Source organism: Chlorocebus sabaeus, chromosome 2 (assembly GCF_047675955.1).
Source record: "Chlorocebus sabaeus isolate Y175 chromosome 2, mChlSab1.0.hap1, whole genome shotgun sequence".
NCBI lineage: Eukaryota > Metazoa > Chordata > Mammalia > Primates > Cercopithecidae > Chlorocebus > Chlorocebus sabaeus.
The window spans coordinates 65175541-65192532 of record NC_132905.1 but is presented as its reverse complement, the minus strand read 5'-3'; the positions used below and the strand labels follow the sequence as shown (position 1 = coordinate 65192532).

The 16992-nt window shown below is 44.5% G+C and overlaps 1 long non-coding RNA gene across 1 annotated transcript in view; it reads left to right on the top strand.

Moving 5' to 3' along the window:
• LOC103215554 (uncharacterized) overlaps nucleotides 1-16992 on the top strand; it is a 50398-nt gene that overhangs the window by 20490 nt on the left and 12916 nt on the right. The window contains exon 3 of the long non-coding RNA XR_012091461.1: nucleotides 13157-13395. This is a non-coding gene — a long non-coding RNA (uncharacterized lncRNA). The remainder of the gene's footprint in view (nucleotides 1-13156; nucleotides 13396-16992) is intronic.

The following is a 16992-nucleotide window of genomic DNA, read 5'->3' as shown; positions in this document are numbered from 1 at the left end:
AAGGAGGGCAGGGAATGGGGGTCACCTCACCACAGCTCTCAGAGGACAGAGGGCAACACCCCCAGAGACACAGTGATGACTTCCCCTGCATGGTCCCACTGCTGTGCACTCTGCCCCATGAGACCAGCACAGTGGTCTCTCAGAAGGATCCCATGAGAGAGGAGGCATTTCCTCCAGGACCACCCTATGGAAGATGGGAACTGGCCCCTACACCATTCTCACTGAGAGGTGGAAGAGCTCCCCCTTCCCCATGTGACACTACAGCTGTGGCTGTGGTAGACTCCACACTGTTACCACTATGGCGACGGCTCAGAGGCTGTTCAGAAGGACAGGGAAGCAGTGGGGAGAGAAGGAGGAAGAACCCTTTTCCTCATCCAACTAGCTAGAGTCTTCTGAGGAAAAATTCCTGCTGAACCCAAACCATTCACAGGAAACCAGCATTGGAAAAGACCATTCTGTAGCCATGATGAAGTAGGCAAAACCAAGAATCCTCCATCATTGTGTCTGAGCACAGCCAAGAACAGGAACCCTACAAACCGTGAACATGACCACCCAACCTTAGCAACTATAGCTCCAGTCTCCCTATTCCTCCTACCCCTTGGATAAAAATCAGTGAATAATCAATCATAGTTACTCCATGTCCTGATGGTATCCACAACAGCCCCTGCTTCCTTGACTGCTCCCAGGATCACCTAACCCCAGCCCGGGTCCCATCACAATTTCCTCTATACCTGTTACTGGGAGCACCACAATTTCCTCTATACCTGTTACTGGGAGCACCAAGGTTCTCCGTGGCCTGTAGTCTCTCCTGAGCTGCAGCAGGTAATACACCAGACTTTGACTCATGGTCTCTGGCTGCGGGGCATGGACAGTGCCAAGCCTGTACTGATGTTTTGATGGTCCTGGTCAGAGAGGTGGCTCTCTCTCAGGAGACAGAGAGGTATCTTAAGGGGACTGGTGGGAGAGGGAGTTAAAAGGTTAAGCTGCAATGGGAAATGAAAGATTTGCATATTTTGCACAAGAGTTTGGTTTCTATTTTATGGCATGAGGAATCTCTGGTGGTGGGGCATGGGTGTTAAAAGTGATTGGATTTGCATTTTAGTGAATCACCTTAGCTGCCACTTTAAGAATGTATAAGACCCAAGGCATGCTGGCTAATTGTATATAATAATCATAATCATCCAGGTAAGAGGTGGTGCTAGTTTGGATTAGGGTAGTGAAGATAGTGTTGGAGGGGAAGGAATAAATTGGAGACAGAAAGCAATCTATTGGATTGGCAGGTAAAGGGGAAGACAGGGACAGTTCTGGGATCCTGGATCAGACATTTGGGTGAATGCTGGTGCCATTTGGTTAAACAGAGTTGGGAAGATCAAGGGTGGGTGTTCATTTCAGGTGAGGGATACTCATTATTATTTGGACACTTGCAGTTTGGGATGATTTGGGGTATCCGGGTAGAGATGTTCCTTCCAGAAGCCTTTGGGCTTGATAAGAGTGAATGTGTTGTGGAATGGACAATAATTGGGAGACCTGGGTGGGGGGTGGCTTTGAGTGCTCACAGGGAGCATTTAGCACTTAGTGATGGAAAGGAGGACCTCGCTGAATATAATGCAGAGGTGGAAGGGACTAGTCTTGGACTTCCATGTGGTGCTGGTGAAGCAGGGCACACTGGTGCAAGTTTTTCTACCTCTGGGCTACAGTTTTCTCTCTGTGTGGGAATAGATGCCTGAGTCCCGCTAGATGTTCTCTGGATTGAATTGCATCCTCAAAGGGTCCTTGTTGTCTGAGTGCCATTCCCTGATCCTCCACAGTTGTGTGGTTTCACAGGGAGCTACCCTGGCATGAAAATACTCCCCTAAAAGCTGACTGCCACTTGTGTAACTAGTCTCTGTTCAGTCATGCTCTCTGCTGAACTCTGATATCTGCTTTTACTAATGCACTAATACCTTTGTCAGTATCCCTCTGTTGATTGTTGTTAACTTGGGATGAATCAAAGAAAATGAAAATCAACTGTGAAAGTGAAAGCATCAGTTTTGAAGAAGTTGCAGGATTTCAGGAAGCTAAGGAGGCAGACTTTGGGGGCTGACTGGAGAGCGACACACCATTGGCTCTGGAGGAACTAGCCTGACAGGGCAAAAAGTAGGAAAACTTGCTCAGATTGACCACACAATCTTCAAAAGATAATGACTCAAATATCAGTGGATTTAAAGCAGCTGTACATAAAATAGGCAAAGCTATGGAATATTATCCCCCACTTCTACCCCTAAACGTCCATTTTTAGGATAGAAGTGTGGTAGTAAAAGCATTCATGCTGGACAGGTATTTTCCAAAATCAACCTGTCTTATAAATTTCACATCCGTTACTCAATATAATATATCATATACACATACATTTTGCTTAAACTATAATGCCTTTGAGAGGCCTCTTGTGGTACACATCAGCTTCTAATAACAAGTCCCACCCCAGGAAGGAGCTGGCTCCATCTCTGGCATGCATGGTAGGAACTTCACAAACGATAAGTCTTTTAATCTGCTGCCTCACTTTCTTTAGGAAGGAAAGAAGTGGGAGATGAGAGATGTGGAGGCCTAAATAATGGGTACTAGGGAGAAATGAAAAGGGAATTCATTCAACAGCAGGAAGTTCGTGTGGTAATTTGAGCAGGATACAAGGTATTCAGTAGGTGCCAAATAGGAGCATGCATCCCTTCTTCTTAAATGGAAGTTGGTGTCCAATCAATTTGGCCCAAAGAGAGATATCACTTTTAAATCTTGAAGGTCCTGTTCTAATCTTTGCCCTTCAGGAAAGCAATTTAGCCTGATCTTAGAATCTGGCTCTCCTCTCTCCTTTAAACCATGTGGGTTAAGTTTCCTTCATTTTATATTTGCCCAAAGCAAAAGTAATATTATAACTTGTTACTTAAGAGGAAATAGATTTATTTGAACAAATAAGCACTGCTTTTTAAAATAACAAGATAGTAACATAGTCATTGAGTAAAGATCAAGTCCACACTGTGTTTTGACAAACCGAGTGGGTCATTGCTCCCTCTTGTCACTGCCGGAGCATGGGCAAAAAGGGCCACCTGAGAAGGTGACTCTGTGGCCCCAGCAGGTGCCACCATCACAGTCACTCACCCAGTCCCTAGGAAGTGGAGATGGAGGGTGAAATCTGCTATTGGCTGGACAGAGCAAGTAGGAAGGATACCAGGATTTGTCATTGCTGCAATAATTTTCTTGGTTCTCTGAACAGGGCATGGGAAGTATGGGACAGGGCACAGGGACAGTAGTGAGGGGAACTTGTGTGTATTTTCCAGAAAGACAACGCCCTACATTTCATTTGGGCTAGGAATCAGAACCATCCCGGTTTACTAAAGTTCACTTAACTTGTGAAAGACACAGTGCAGTGTTGGACTAAACCACACATGCAACCGAGCAAAGACAACAGACAAAGACCTCTTGTGACCTGCATGGGCCACAGCCCATGAGTCTGGGTGTAATCTGAACGGGAGCTAAACATTTGGAGAAGGCTTTATTCCTGACCTGGGACTGGTAGGAGTGGAGGGGAGGGAAGGTGAAAGGGTGCTTACAAAGTGTAAATGACTTGGGGAGACATGAGTGAGATACAAGGCTGGAAATGATAAAGGTGGCAGGCACATGGTTTTTATTCACGAGCCAGGTGAGTTGGTTTTTCTGTTGTTATCTGAAATGGCAACAGCTTGTTGGATATTTATGTGGAACCAAGCCCAAAGTTTATGCAGGCTTGGGTGTGTAAGAACTGCCACATCAACTCATGACTTTTGAGAGACGATAGGTGCCACATGCTGAAAATTAGGGGAAGGAGCTAGAAAAAAGAGGTCAAGAATAAAGAAAACACCCAGACTTGGTTTTTCCTCCTACATGGGTTTTTGGGGAAGTGGGTTTTTCCTTATACCTGGGGCGTTGGGGAAGTGGGTTTTTCTTCTCTGACTGTGTGTGTTTTCTGGCACCAGGCTGCTGAATGTCCTGAGTCCATGTAATTGGTAAGAAGCATGGACCAAGTCTGCATTGCTGTGGTGACCGACACAGGACTTCCCACAGAGATCCTGAGACCTTCTCTGTGAGATAAGAAGAGAGATAGGCAGATGCCTGGGCAGAAAGGTGGATTTTATAGAGTGGCTTCTCACCCGCCAGTCTTTGCTCTCTGTTGGAACCCTGTGGCCGCTAGGGTTTGTCACTCTGAGTACCTAAGAGAAGAAGCCCTGAGGAGACTTGTCAGCATGGCCAGTGCCTCTAGGAAATCATTCTGACCCATGAGCAGGGTTCCTCTAGGAGGTGAGCTACTGCTCTGACAGGAGGGCTTCAACATTCCACACCACATGGGAGCCCCTGTCATTCCTCTCCTCAAATGCAAACCTCTTTTTCTTAAATTTAAACTCAAAGTTTGCTCTGAAGATAAAACAAAGCACCACCACAGGCTACACTTTCAAACTTACATTTAAATTCCCAAATCAATGAATATACACCTGAAAGCCATGTTCCATGTAAGAAGTTTAACTTTCTGACACTCTGTGTTGATCTTCCCTATTTTCCACCATCTTCCTGTTGGCCTCCTTCTATGCAGCACCTTTCATCTTATATAAAGTGTAGAAACAGTGTCAATCTGTTTTTTATAAACTTATTGTCAATCATGGAATAGCAGCTAGGTTCATGGTGAGATCTTAAATCTCCTATTTTTTGTGGATGTACTGGCTTCATACAAAATACTGTTAGTAAGGAGGAGCAGAGGAACCACTGAGGTCCCTCTCATATTCCACGCACCATACAAGCCCACTGAATACATATTGTAAGTCTGCACAAAACCCTGCAAGGCAGAGAGAAGTTGGGTTACATGGCCTGAGAGCAGAAGAGCTTCCCCAAGAGCCTCACACATTCAGCAGATGCTAATGCCCAACTGTAGAATCTGCACTTGGGCATTACCCTGAGCCTCTGTGGGAATGGTATTTAGTACAAGGTATGCCCTCAGTAATAATCTCTGAGTGAATACATGAGTGTGTGAATGACTGAGTTTAAGTGATGTTGTTATCAGATGTGTAGTCAGTCTGCCTGGCTATTTCCCACATTTTAATAGACATTTGAAATGCCATCGCATTTTTGATGGCACATTTGGACCACATGTCATGGTTGCTGGAGAACCATTCCTTTCTTTCCATGCAGTGGTTCAGGCTCTGTTCTGAGATCTACACACTCGCAGAGCCCATCATTGTGTTCACCAAGCAGGTGCATTTGGAAAACTGGGCCCACCACGGCTTGCTCCTCATGAATAAGCTCTACCTCCCATCTAGAAAGTTGCCATAGCTGGCTGACAGAAAGCAAAGGAGTGAGACAAAGAGTAAGGAGAAGAGAGGTCTTACATAAAGCAAGGGGGTGGTGAATTCAATGAGGACTAAAAACATTTCAGTTCTGAAAAAGATTTTTAGTGTATGTATGAGTGTGTGGGCATGTCCACCTCTGGTTGGTGCCCAGTTATCCACTGTGAAATATGCTAGTGGTGCATTTCACCCAGATCACCATTACTTGGCAGGTGCACCCATCCTCCAGCTGCCGAGAGGTTTACTGCTCAGTCCCCAGCCATACTTCCCCTGGAACACTGCCCTTGGGTGATAGAGAATTGCCCTTGGCTGATGGGAAATGCCTTACCTGGAGATGCCCCCTGCTGTTCCTCACACTCCCAGAGCCTTCTTGGCTCCGAGACTGACTGATCCTGGGACACGAGGGCTCAGCTTCCTGCCTCAGGTGGAGCAACCCTTAGATGCCATTTGTGTCCCAGAGTTCCCAGTTTATCTATGGATTCCAGTTATCTATGTGGCATAACAGCCACCTAGCCTTGAACTAAATGGCTTAAAACAAGAAACATTTTATTATATATCTTGAAACGGTGGGTGAGGCATTTAGCAGGGCTCAGCTGGTCAGTTCTTCTGTTCCACAGGGTATTCACTATGGTTTCAGCATTTGGTTGGCAGCTAAATGGGCCCAGAGTATCCTAACAGTTTCATTCAAGTACCTGGTTTCATTCAAGTACATGGCTGGCCTCCTCTCCCTCCTCAGGTTGTCTCAGGGTCCCTCTGTGTGGTCTTATTAGTAGGGTAGCCAGACTTCTTACATGACAGCTGAGGGCTCCAAGAGTGAGTAGTCCAAGGAACAGAGAATGGAAGCTACCAATTCCTGGAGCCTGAGCCTAGAAACCATCACAGCCTCATTTCCACTATATTCTATTGTCAAAGTAGTCACAGGCCGAGTGGGACTTAATTAAACTAAAGAACTTCTGCACAGCAAAAGAAACTATCAACAGAGTAAACAGACAACCTGCAGAATGGGAGAAAATATTTGCAAACTATGCATCTGATAAAGGTCTAATATCCAGAATCTATAAAAAACTTAAATCAACAAAAAGCAAATAGCCCCATTAAAAATGAGCAAAGGACAAGGCAGAAATGCAAATCAAAACCACAATGAAATATGATCTCATACCAGGTAGAATGGCTATTATTAAAAAGTCAAAAAATAACAGATATTGGCAAGGCTGTGGTGAAAATTGAATGCTTATACACTGCTGGTGAGAATGTAAATTAGTTCAGCTATTGTGAAAATCAGTTTAGAGATTTCTCAAAGAACTTCAAACAGAATTACCATTCAACCCAGCAATGGCCTGGATATATACCCAAAGGATACAAATAGTTCCACCATAAAGCACATGTATATATATGCTTATCACAGTGCTATTCACAATAGCAAAGACATAGAATCAACCTAGATGCCCATAAATGGCAGACCAAATAAAGAAAATGTGGTATATATACACCATGGAATACTACACAGCCATACAAAAGAATGAAATTGTGTCCTTTGCAGCAACATGGATGCAGCTGGAGGCCATTATTCTAAGCAAATTAACCAGGGAAAGAAAAGCAAATACCACATGTTCTCACTTAGAAAGTGAGAGCTAAACCTGGACACAAAGAGGGAAACAATAGACACTGGGGCTTATCTGAGGAAAGGAGGGAGGAGAGTGAGGGTCAAAAAACTACCTATCAGATACTATGCTCAGTACCTGAGTGATGAAATCATTTGTACACCAAACCCCAGTAACATGCAATTTACCCACGTAACAAACCTACACATGTACCTGCTGAATGTAAAATAAAATTTAGAAATAAAAACGTAGTCACAGGCCACCCAGGTCCAAGAGGAGGGACCATATACCTCACCTCTCAATGGCAGAGGCATCAAAGAATATGGTCCTCCTACAGACTGAGACTAGACTTCTGAAGAAATCACATGATGCTTGCCCCATCCTCATTGCCTTGTTCTTCATGTGTTTCTCTGGAGTTTTCCCCCAATAAATTGCTTCTCAAGAATCCTCATCTCAGACTCTGCTTCTAGGGACCCAAACCATCAACCTAACATCCATCCCTTGTCCTCCTTGGCAGGAGCAGCACAGTCTTATTGAAGTTTATTAATGGAGCCCCAGGCAACCCACTTCCAGAGTTCCCAGCTTCCCTGGCAGCTGGGGTCATGTGATTGTTGTGCAGCATCCTTATTAACCTCAGTAGGGAAAACACTGGGTTCAAGAGGCTGAAGAAGAGACCCAGAGCCAGCAAATGAGACATGAGGTATTTTAGGGGCTACATACAGGGGAGAATCTAGTGGCTGTGAATGGGACAGGAAAACTGCCTTAGATAACAGAAATGATCCAGTGGCAGCAGGCTGGGCAGTAAAGCCACAACTGCTTGCAAACAGCATGCAATTTATATAGCATTTTCAATTAATACCCTCTCCTTTTCGACCTCCAGCTGACAACTTTCATCCAGCCCAAAACTTGGGGCCTCAAGCCTCTGTATGGCCCACGTTCCATGAGACAGGCCAGGGGCTCAGATGTTTTTCATAGACAAGGAACTAATCACCAGGTTGGCCACATCCAGGTTCCCTAGCTCGGAACACACATTCAGGTGCATCTGCTATACTGGGTCATTCCCTGTGTAACTTAAATTATTGCTATCAGGTGTACTTACTCTACATTGACCCAGTTCTGGCCAATGAAAGTCAAAGGAATTCTTTTGTGGGGCATCTCAAAATTGTTCTGCTTTCTCAGTAAAAGGAAGCATACACACTTGACACTACCCCCTCCCTGGCCCTCTTTCTTTTATCTTGAATATGGTTGTGATGACTAGAGCTGCAGCCGCCATTTTGCAAATGTGAAGGAAGGGTCAAGAGAGTATGAATACCACCTGCTTTCATGTTGCCAAGCCACTGAACCAATGGCAACAGCTGCCTACCTCGGACTTCTCAGGTGAAGAGAAACAACCTTTTGTGTTGTTATTGTTCAGGTCATTGTCTCAGGTTTTATGTCACTTGTAACCAAGTGCAATCCAAACATTCTTGCAGGGGATAAAATAACCACACTAATAGTTGAGGAACAAAGACGTCTATTTTACAGTTCAAACTGATACCCACTGAAGAGAGATATCTTTACAAGATGGTATTAAAGATGCAGTTTGAAATATTAGCTTCATGTTGAAGATATTTCCCCCTTTAATCTGTGTTTAAAGTTAGCATGACATAATTGAGAAAACAGTCTGATCCACTTTGTTTTGTCATTTGAGGGTTTTTCTTCCTCTATTTAAATGAAAATTACTGATTATCATTTCCACAGATGTTTTAGAACCTAGATGTAATTTGCAAAACATGAAAGAACTAACAATGTTCAGTTTGAAGCTGGCTTATCCTTCTCCATTTAATTCTGTTCTCTACTCATTCTGTTCAAATGGGTTTTATTAGGGCCTGAAGTCGATAACAAAAAAGGAATGGAATTCAACATCACCATTGCTGCAGCTGTCTCCATTTTAACACACGTGCTCATGAGGAGACACTTCCCTCTGTGACAGTAACTGGCACCAATGTAGTAATGAACTTGGGCTTGCCTTTGTCTTCCTTGGGGACAATGGGCTGAGGCCTGGCCAGACTACTTCTAACTCTACATCCCCACCACTTGTTGTCCTCCCAAAAACTTGGTTTAATATAGAACTCTTAGTATTTACATAGCAATTTTGCTTAAAAAATGCAGATACCCTGGGGTAACCAGGCATCATACAGCAACCATTTTTTGAGTTCCAGGCAGGAAAGCAGATGCTGAGAAGAGTTTGGTGGAGGAGAATTTATTCAGGGAACATTACCCTAGAGAATAGGAGTAAAAACTGGGAGAAGCAAAGTGGGCAAAGGAATAAAGACAATTCAAGCTTGTGGCTTGAGCAGGTCACCACTGTGGGCAACTGGGGCTCACTCTTGCTGGGCTTCCTCTGGGAGGTGATGTGGAATGCCCCTCAAAAGTTTCCACACAACATATAGAAGAAAGGAGTCCTCTTGGTTAAATTCAAAAATTCAAACTCAAAGTAATTCAAATATATGAAAGTTTGAACTTTAACTTATCCTGAGCTTGAAGGAACATGGCTATGCAACTTGAGTCATGTGCATGCAACTGTGACTTCTGCCTTTTTTCTATAAATGATTAAGACCAAAGTACACCAGAGAAAAGACCCCCTCAGATCACCACCCCTCCTCATGGAACAATGAACTAATCTGTAACCAACCAAATAGCTGTGGCATCTGCACCTGTTCTTGTAAGGAAACTGTTGTGATCCTGTTGGAACTTTTCTGTCTCTGCCTATGTAAGTGAAACCATAACTTTCCCACTCTGGAAATGTTGACCCCCTTTCATTTGGAGTCAGTGCTTTCCTGGGTGATCACCCTCAAGCTTTGTGCTCATGTAAACTCTATACTCTTGATGGAATGAAGAAAAAAGCCAAAAAAAACAAAAAAAACAAAAAAAACAAAACAAAAACAAAAAAACCTCTGTAAGATATTTAAAGAGGTTTATTCTGAGCCAGTATGAGTGACCATGGCTTGGGAAACAGTCTTAACAGATCTTGAGAAAGTGTTCCTGAGGCAGCTGGGTTACAGTTTGGTTTTACACATTTTAGGGAGATAGGAATTGTAGGCAAAATCATGAAGGTGTATATCGATTCCATCTAAAGGGGTGGGATATCTTGGAGAAGGTGGGTTTACAGGTCATAAGTACAGTCAAAGATCTTCTGATTGACAATTGGTTTGAAGAGTTAAGCTTTGTCTAAAGACTTGAAATCATCTGAAAGAAGTGCTTGAGTTAAGATAAAGGGGAGTTGCAGAGACCAAGATTCTTATATATTATTATGTAGGTGAAGCCTCCAGGTAACAGTGTTCAGAAGGAATGGATGATAAATGTCTCCTTCCAGATCTTAAAAGGTATCAGACTTTTTGTTACTCCCTCCTAGATCTAGGAAATGCCAGATTATACTGATGGAGATTCACTGCAGATGCAAATTTCTCCCACAAAAGACAGCTTTGCAGGACCATTTCAAAATATGTCAAAGACATACATTTTGGGATAAAATATTTTTATTTCCTTCAGGGTCTGCTTCTGACTTGTGATGCGATACCAGAGTCAGGTTGGAATTTGGTCCCTTTTTGCCACAAAGGGTTTGTTCTGTGAGTCTTATGGTCTCTATTTTAATGTTAATGCTGGTCCCTTGTCCCTAAATCTCTAAAGGGATGGGTATAATGAGGTGTGTCTCATGTCCCTTTCCATCATGGTCTGGAATTCAGCTTTTCACAATCTCTAAGGCTCCTGTGGTCAAGACGGGGGAATCTATTCAGTCAGTTTCTTACCAGAAAGGGGTCCCGATCCAGACTCCAAAAGAGAGTTTCTGGCCTTGTGCAAGAAAGAATTTGGGGTGAGTCCAAAGAGTAAAGTGAAATCAAGTTTATTAATAAAGTAAAGGAATAAAAGAAGGGCTACTCCATAGGCAGTGTAGGGCATGGGCTGCTCTACTGAACATACTTAGAGTTATTTCTTGATCATATGCTAAACAGGGGTGGTTTATTCATAAGTTTTCTGCGAAAGAGGCAGAGATTTCCTGGAACTGAGGTTCCCTCCCCTTTTTAGACCATATAGGGTAGTTTCTGGACATTGTCATGGCATTTATAAACTGTCCTGGCACTGGTGGGAGTGTCTCTTAGCATTCTAAGGCATTATAATTAGCATATAATGAGCAGTGAGGAGGACCAGAGGCCACTTTCGTTGCCATCTTGATTTGGATGGGTTTGGGCCAGCTTCTTTACCACAACCTGTTTTATCAGCAGGGTCTTTGTGACCTGTATCTTGTGCCAACCTTCTATTCGATCCTGTGACTAAGAACGCCTAATCTTCTGGGAATGCAGTGCAGCAGGTCTCATCCTCACTGTACCTAGCCCTTATTCAAGATGGAGTCAGTCTGGCTTAAAAGTCTCCAACAGGTTGGGTGGGTGGCTTAAGATTTTATTTTTGGTTTACAATCCTTAATCACATTCTCTGAATCTCATTATTTAAAGCTGACATCCTGTGTTATGCCATTCTTGCATTCCTATAAAAAATACCTGATACTGGGTAATTTATAAAGAAGAGAAGTTTAATTGGCTCATGTTTCTGCAGGCTGTACAGGAAGTGCGGTGTATTCAATGTCTACTTGTCTTCTGGGGAGGCTTCAGGAAACTTACAATCACGGTGGAAGGCAAACAGGAAGCAGGCTCATCACATGGAGAAAGGAGGAGCAAGAAAACAAGGGGGAGGTGCCACACACTTTTAAATAACCAAATCTCACAAGAACTCACTCACTATCACCAGAACAGCACCGAGGAGATGGTGCTTAACCATTCATGAGAAATCCACCCCCATGATCCAGTCACTTCCCACTAGGCCTCACCTCCAGCATTGGGGGTTATATTTCAACATGACATTTGGGTGGAGACATATCCAAACTATGTCATGTCCCCACCACCCTACACCCCAAATCGTCAAGAATGCCCCTGTGGTGCCATGTCCATGCACTATCAGGTAGCATACGTGTGCATGCCAGGTGAGTTTTACAGATGACCCTTATGTGGTGTCATCTGACCCTCATGTCAGCCACACTTATGTGGCTCCCCTGACCCTGATGTGGAGAGCAAGAGATGCAGGGTTCAGGGAAGTGGGCTCTTCTAGCCACCCTTTGCAAAGTTAATCAATGCAGTGAGAAAGAAAAATAGCTCGGGGCAGTCTGAGGAATGTGAGTTATGCAAAATCTATCAGGACCAGAGAATAGGAAACTTCAGTCACCCCTGCACCCATGGCCGGGGGCAATTATTTAAAGGCATTTAGTTCTTTCTTTTCTTCCCTGTAGTTTCTAGACTAGCTGATAAATGACCTAAAATGTTACTGCAAGTTTCACAATGTGACCTCACTCATTATCTTCACATTCCTGGAATTCGTGATACAAATAACAATGTTTAGTCAATCACTAATTAATGTGATTTCTGTAAACCAATGAGAACTCCCAAAAAACAACTTTGTATCTTCCCACTCCTTGTACCCCTTTGCCTTTAAAAACCTGCTTGTAACAAAGACCAAATGGAGCACATATCTAGGATGACTTGGGTCTCAGTATTCCAGGCAGCTGTGAGCATCTTGGCTCAAGTAAACTACTGAAAGTTGTATTTTGTGCCTCAACTTCTTTCTTTAGGTCAACACCAGCAAATGGCTGGAGGAAGGGTGGGCAAAGAGGATATGAGGTAGCAGATGGGAAATGTTCAATTCAGCATCTAATAGGAGAAGTCAACAAAGTTTTCTGAAGGAAATAGGAACCATACAAAGAGTAAAGAGCACATATAAGCCCATGGAAAAAATAAAAACATGGTAGCACACTGGAACACCTAATGGAAGTTGGAAGAGAAAAAAAAATTTTCTGGGTGGCAGAAAAAAAAAAGATGAAAAAGAGGTGAGTAAACAAAGAGTTCTGAAATCAGAACTGACAGAAGCAGCTAAATTATTCCCAAGAGAGTTAGAAAGAAAGACCAAAAATGTGGAGAGGAGTGCAACAAAACAGGAATCAGGGTGGCTTTAGGTTTATATTTAACAATATTTGGATGGTAGAAAATAATGAAACAATGTCTTCAAAATTCTGAGGGAAAGGTATTTCTAACCAATAATCCTTTCCCTAACCAAACTGTCAATAAACACAAGAGTAAATACTTTATAGCATGCAGATCTTGAAAAATTATCTTTCACCTGTCCTTTCAGAGAAAGCTGCTGGAGGATGTGCTCCACCAAAACAAGGGGCTATACTAGGAAACAGGAAGACGAGAGATCCAGAAAAGGCGGTATTAACTTGAGAGAGAGTTGAAGTGGATCCCCAGCATGACAAAATGACAGTGACAGCTGCACTCCACTTCCAGAGGATGAGCAGTCTTAAATGAAACAGCACACAGAAACCCTGGAGAGATGTTAAGAAAATGCAATTGGTGGAATACTTGTTACAGGTAAGTGATTTATACCAGAGTTGGCAAATTTTTCTTAAAGGACCAGATAGTGAACATTTTGGACTGCAGGCCACATAGTCTCTGTTACAACCATTGAACTCTGTCATTACAATATGGAGTGAAAGCCGCAGCCATAGATAATATAGAAACAAATGGGTGTGGCTGTGTTCCAGTAAAACCTTATTTACAAAAATGGTAAACAAGCTAGATTTGACCTGCAGGGCATTGTTTGTTAAGTCCTGCTTTGAACAATGTGAGTGAACTCAGAGTATACATTAGTTGTGATTTCATAGGAATCTAAGCATATAAAATGCCAAGGTAATTTTTAACTCTATGGAAAACAAAATTTTTTAAATGTTTCCCCTAAAATACCAAGATAATTGTGCATATTACATGGCTCACCTGTGAATGATCTTTATACAATCACAATCATGTAGACACTGAATATTCCTCTACCCCAGTTTGTGATATAACCATGTGGGGAGTATGTGAGGGGTGGGAGAGGTGACAGAAAGAGCAAGACTCTTGTCCACTGTGGTGGGAAGCCTACAGGCCCAGAAGGGAGAATCAAGAAGTAGCAACAAGGCCATATCATTTAGGTGCATGACAGAACCCCTCAATAACAAATAGCTAAGGGTTGGAAGAGGAGGCTCAGTGAAAAGCAATTTAGGAGAGTGTCTGGTGGCCTGGAGAGAACTGTCTCAACTTCCTGAGCCTACCTCTGGGGTCTACCCAGACCAGACCTCCTGGGAGCAGAGCACACTGTGACACTCCTAAAGTGGAGGCTTGCCAAGGGGTATGAATGGAGCTTGGACATGTGGTCAGAGTACTGCTTGCTTCTCATTTTCCACACCACCAGGCAAAGCAGGAAAGAGTTATAAAGAACAAAAGGGAAAGGTTATTTAGAACAGAAGAAAAGGGGGTCAGCCCTGGTTTGGAGCTGGCGCTCCTTGCAAAGCCACATTCCAGCAAGATGATTTCTAGGATTCTATGAATTCTAGAACGATTGAGGGGGTATTTGCTAAGGCAGGAAGACAGGATACATTTTATTTAATGGTTTGTTTTATTGATATATGTAAACCAGGTCCTGCTGTTTGCATAGGGCAAAGATGTTGCCTTTGCCCATTGCAGTGTGGGAGCCCAGCCTGGAGCAGCTGGTGGGGAGAAGGGGGCAACTGGAACAGAACTCGAGGGCACAGCTCTGAAAGGGAGATTTGCTGGTCCCATCTCCAGTGCAGGTCCTTGGCCTGTGCTGCCTGGTTCAGGGTGGAGGTCCGCTCCTGACTCTCAGGGCCTCCCTTTCTATCTAAGTCTCCACACAAGCGACTCTGAGAGAACCCAGCTGACTCAGGGACAGTGGAGCAGAGGCTGGAGAGGGCAGCAGTGAGCCTGGGCAGCGCCGGGTGGGGACCCCGGCAGCAGAGGCCGTGAAACAGCCCTGGATTGGGGTTAGCTGGGATCAGATTCTGGATCAAAGCAGGTACGACGTAGGGACACTGTGGGGTGAGTCCATGGACACGTGGGTGCGGAGGCGGCGGCACTGGGGAAGGGGCAGGCACAAATGCACATGCAGCCCCCTGCTCTGCGGGTCTCTCCTGCTCACTGGTAAAGAGATGACAGATCTGCTTGAGCGTTTTGGTGCGGCAGGACTGTGCCTGTATCTCCTTTATTCTGTCCCAAAACCTTGAGTAGGATTTTGTCCTCACTTCATACATAAGAAAACTCAGGTTCAGAGGATTAAATATCATACCCAAGGCCAGGTGAGCAACTCCACGACCCCACAGCTGCCCTGGTGGCCTCTAGGAGGCCTCCGAGCCTCAATGCCTCACTTGGTAATGTTGGGCAGAGCTGGGGTCTACCCGGGTGCTGCACCTCTGGGCAGAGCCGCAGCTTACACTGCAAACTTTGGAAGGAGGCATTGGACTTAAGGGAAAATTTAAAAAAAAAAAAAAAAAAAGAACACTCCTGTTTTGTGCTTTCTGCCTCTTACCTGGCTTCCATTAGCCTCTTCGGTCAGGGCAGCGTGACTTCCATGGTGACTTGGGTAATCTTTACAACACAGCTTTTCTCAGAACCTCAAATAACTCATTTACACATTATGGATCCATTATGGGAAATCCGGAATAAATGGATGCCTGGCATCACTGGGGAAATTAAACTACGGCAGTAGAAAGTATCTTATCCAGACTTCAACAGCCAACCAGGGAGCACAGGCGCTGCGTACTCAGAAGCCAGGCAGCCTGAGCCTCTCCAGCTTCCCAGACGTGCACCAGCAGCTCCTGGAAACACTCACAAGATGCGCCTCTGTTCTCAAGAAGCCACATGCCCCTCGGCTACAGCGTGTCAACTCACAGTCTCCTGTGTGCCTACTGGGGTCAGAAGTGATCATCGTGGAGGAGAGCTTCACTTAAGAATTTAACAAGGCCCAGGGTAGGGGATGGAGCCATGCTCAGAGCGGCATCGGCCAGCCCTCCATGTTCAGCCACGTCTCTTTCCTAAACTATGAAGGGGATGGTGGCACCTGCTCTGTGGACACTGAGGGAACTCACAGGTAGTGTAGGTGATAGGCTCCCCGCCCCGCAGGACCCACCCATGCGGGGCAGGCTTGCTTCTCATTTCCACATGCCAGGCCAAGCAGAAAAGGGTTATAGAGGAATGGACCCTCCTGGGTGTGGACGTCTCCTTCATAACCCCTGGAACCCGACAGAGAGGAACACCTGGGGGTTAAGGTGCAGCGGGACCAGTGCTGTCCAGTCACCTGTGGAGACAGGCGTTTCTATTCTGATGCTGTTCATACACCAGCCACCAGACCCACGTAGCTATTAAGCACTTGAAATGCAGTTAGTGGGACCGGCGCACTGATTTTAGTTTAATTTTAGTTAATTCATATTTAAATTTAAAAAGCTGAGTGTGGGTCGTGGCTACCATATTGAACAGTGAAGATCGAGCCCACAGGGTGTAAATGACAGGTGCTCATTAGTGTCCAGTCTGACTCTTTCTGGGACATTGTCATTGTATCCGGGATTCCCTTCCTGAAAGCCTGGCATCTGTAGGGTTCTGCAGATGTCAGCAGAGTTTATCAGGCCCAGCTGTTGACTCCTGGAGCAGGTGTGCTGACAAGTAAGTGAGACCATGTGCTGAGCTGCCACATGCCCTGTGCTGGGGAGGACCTGTGTGTCATCTTTACCTCTGTTCTGATCAAAGGAGGGAAGGTGTAAAAAATTCATGGAAAGTGTGAAGTGTCAGGGAATATTAGTTACCATGATTAATAGTAATTATCAGAGTGACCTAATTTTGTACCTTCCCCTTTTGGTATCTTGTGTAATATTCACATACCTGTGGTGGGGCCTGTCTCCAGTTTACAGAATTAAAAATGGGCTGGGAGGTGAGGTGTCTACCCAGGAAACAAGGGAGTAGGTACAGGGCTCAGAGGAACTGAGCTGTCCCAACCCCCTGGTCCTCCATGGTTGCTTCATGCAGGGACATGGAGCCTGAAGTCTCCATCCTCATCCCCTTCTGTGCCTGTCCCAAAGCAGCCCTTCTCCCTCAGACTTTTTCTTTTTGAAAATTATTTGAATAAATTTCTTCTTCTAATTT